The sequence below is a fragment of the Arachis hypogaea genome, chromosome 15 (genome assembly GCF_003086295.3).
Source record: "Arachis hypogaea cultivar Tifrunner chromosome 15, arahy.Tifrunner.gnm2.J5K5, whole genome shotgun sequence".
Classification (NCBI taxonomy): Eukaryota; Viridiplantae; Streptophyta; class Magnoliopsida; order Fabales; family Fabaceae; genus Arachis; species Arachis hypogaea.
Genome location: NC_092050.1, coordinates 105573066 through 105576477, shown reverse-complemented (window position 1 = coordinate 105576477; position 3412 = coordinate 105573066). Strand labels below are relative to the sequence as shown.

General features: G+C 41.1%; 1 non-coding gene across 1 annotated transcript; it reads right to left on the bottom strand.

Annotated features, from left to right (window-relative positions):
• Window positions 1-798: 798 nt before the first annotated feature.
• LOC112753548 (small nucleolar RNA R71) lies at window positions 799-906 on the bottom strand. The gene has a single exon (XR_003177932.1). It is a non-coding gene; the product is annotated as a small nucleolar RNA R71 (small nucleolar RNA).
• Between the last annotated feature and the right edge of the window lie 2506 nt (window positions 907-3412).

Genomic DNA, 3412 nt, shown 5'->3' with positions numbered 1-3412 from the left:
AATTTTTTTTGAATAAAAACAAAAATATTTTCCTTTTCTTTTTAATTATTTTCAAAAACTCTCCCTCTCATATCTCTCTATTTATTTATTTATCCACTAACACTCCTCTGCTACTCATAATTCGAACCCCCTCTTTTTCTCTGAGTTCGAATTTTTCTCTTCTCCTTCTTCTATTCTTCTCTTCTTCTACTCACATGAAGGAATCTCTATACTGTGACATAGAGGATTCCTCTTCTTTTCTGTTCTCTTCTTTTTCATATGAGCAGGAACAAGGATAAAGACATTCTTATTGAAGCTAATTTGGAACCTGAAAGGTCTCTTAAGAGGAAACTAAGAGAAGCTAAAGCACAACCCTATGGAGAGGACCTGACAGAAATTTTCGAAAAAGAAAGAGACATGGCCGAACCCAACAACAATGGTGGAGATGTAAAGAAGATGCTTGGTGACTTTATTGCACCCTCTTCTGACTTCTGTGGAAGGAGCATCTCAATGCCTGCAATTGAAGCAAACAACTTTGAGCATAAGCCTCAATTAGTTTTTCTAATGCAGCAGAATTGCAAGTATCATGGACTTCCATTGGAAGATCCTCATCAGTTTTTAGCTGAGTTCTTGCAAATCTGTGACACTGTTAAGACTCATGGGGTTGACCCTGAGATCTACAAACTTATGCTTTTCCCTTTTGCTGTAAGAGACAGAGCTAGGACATGGTTGGACTCACAACCTAAGGACAGCCTGAACTCTTGGGAAAAGCTGATCAATGCCTTCTTGGCAAAGTTCTTTCCACCTCAAAAATTGAGTAAGCTTAGAGTGAAAGTTCAAACCTTCAGACAGAAGGAAGGCGAATCCCTCTATGAAGCTTGGGAAAGATACAAGCAATTGATCAGAAGGTGTCCTTTTGGTATGCTTTCAGAATGGAGCATCATATGCATATTCTATGATGGTCTGTCTGAATTGTCCAAGCTATCATTGGACAACTCTGCAGCTGGATCTCTTCATCTGAAGAAGACGCCTGAAGAAGCTCAGGAACTCATTAAAATGGTTGCAAATAACCAATTCATGTACACTTCTGAAAGAAATCCTGTGAATAATGGGACAACTCAGAAGAAAGGAGTTATTGAGATTGATACTCTGAATGCCATATTGGCTCAGAATAAAATATTGACTCAGCAAGTCAATATGATTTCTCAGAGTCTGAATGGATTCCAAGCTGCATCCAACAGTACTAAAGAAGCATCTTCTGAAGAAGAAGCTTATGATCCTGAGAACCCTGCAATGGCAGAGGTAAATTACATGGGAGAATCCTATGGGAACACTTATAATCCTTCATGGAGAAATTATCCAAATTTCTCATGGAAGGACCAACAGAAGCCTCAAAAAGGCTTCAACAATAATGGTGGAAGAAATTGGTTTAGCAATAGCAAGCCTTTTCTATCATCTTCTCAGCAACAGACAGAGAATTTTGAACAGAGCTATTCTGGCTTGGCAACCATAGTCTCTAATCTATCTAAGACCACACTAAGTTTTATGAATGAAACAAGGTCCTCCATTAGAAATTTGGAGGCACAGGTGGGTCAACTGAGTAAGAAAATTACTGAAACTCCTTCCAGTACTCTCCCAAGCAATACAGAAGAAAATCCCAAGAGAGAGTGCAAGGCTATAACCATGACCAACATGGCCGAACCTAGAGAGAGTGAGGAGGACATGAGTCTCAGTGAGAAAAGCCTCATGGGACTCCTCTGGACAGAAAGGAGTTTCCCTTTGTGGAACCAAAGGAATCTGAGGCTCATACAGAGACCATAGATATTCCATTGAACTTCCTTCTGCCATTCATGAGCTCTGATGAATATTCTTCCTCTGAAGAGGATGTAGACATCACTGAAGAGAAAGTTGCTAAATATCTAGGAGCAATCATGAAGCTGAATGCCAAGTTATTTGGTACTGAGACTTGGGAGGTTGAACCCCTCTTGTTCACCAATGAACTGAATGCATTAATGAGGCAGACATTACCTCAGAAGAAACTGAATCCCAGAAAATTCTTCATACCTTGTACCATAGGCACCATGACCTTTAAGAAGGCTCTATGTGACCTGGGGTCAGGGATAAACCTCATGCCACTCTCTGTAATGGAGAAACTGGGAATCTTTGAGGTACAAGCTGCAAGAATCTCACTAGAGATGGCAGACAAATCAATGAAACAAGCTTATGGACACGTAGAGGATGTGATAGTAAAGGTTGAAGGCCTTTACATCCCTGCTGATTTCATAATCCTAGACACTGGAAAGGATGAGGATGAATCTATCATCCTTGGCAGACCCTTCCTAGTCACAGTAAAAGCTGTGATTAATGTTGACAGAGGAGAGTTGGTCCTTAAGTTGAATGAGGACTACCTTGTATTCAAGACTCAAGGTTCTCCTTCTGTAACCATGGAGAGGAAGCATGAAGAGCTTCTCTCAATACAGAGTCAAACAAAAACCCCACATTCAAACTCTAAGTTTGGTGTTGAGAGGCCCCAACCATGTTCTGATTATCTGTGAGGCTCCATGAGAGCTCACTGTCAAGCTATTGACATTAAAGAAGCACTTATTGGGAGGCAACCCAATGTTATTTAATTATATCTATTTATTTTCCATTGTTGTTCTATGTTTTCTTTAGGTTGATGATCATGTGAAGTCACAAAAACAACTGAAAAATAAAAAATAGAATGAAAAATAGCATTAAAAATAGCTCACCCTGGAGGAAGAGCTTACTGGCATTTAAACGCCAGTAAGAGTAGCAGAATGGGCGTTAAACGCCCAGTCTGGCACCATTCTAGGCGTTTAACGCTCGAAATGGGCACCAGACTGGCGTTTAACGCCAGAAATGGGCACCGGACTGGCGTTTAATGCCAGAAACAGGCACCAGTCTGGCTTTTAACGCCAGAATAGAGCACCAAGTTGGCGTTCAACGCCAAAAAAGGGAGAAAAGCTAGCGTTAAACGCCAGAAACAAGCAACAATCTGGTGTTTAACGCTAGAATTGCACTCTAAGGGCGTTTTGCACGCCTAAATGGAGCAAGGATGATAAGTCCTTGACCCCTCAGGATCTGTGGACCCCACAAGATCCCCACCTCTTCTTCTCTCCTCTTCATACCTTTCCACAACACTCTTCCCCAAATACCCTTTACCTATCAAATCTTACCCTCTTCCCCAAATACCCTTCACCAATCACCTCATTCACTTTTCCCCAAAACACCACCTACCTTCAAATTCAAAACTCTTTCCCTCCCAAACCCAACCCCATATACACGAACCTAACCCTACCCCACTCCTATATATATCCCTCATCACTCCTTCAATTTCACACATCACACATACCTTATACACCATTGGCCGAATTCACCCTCTCCCTCCACCTCCTCTATTTTCTTCTTCTTA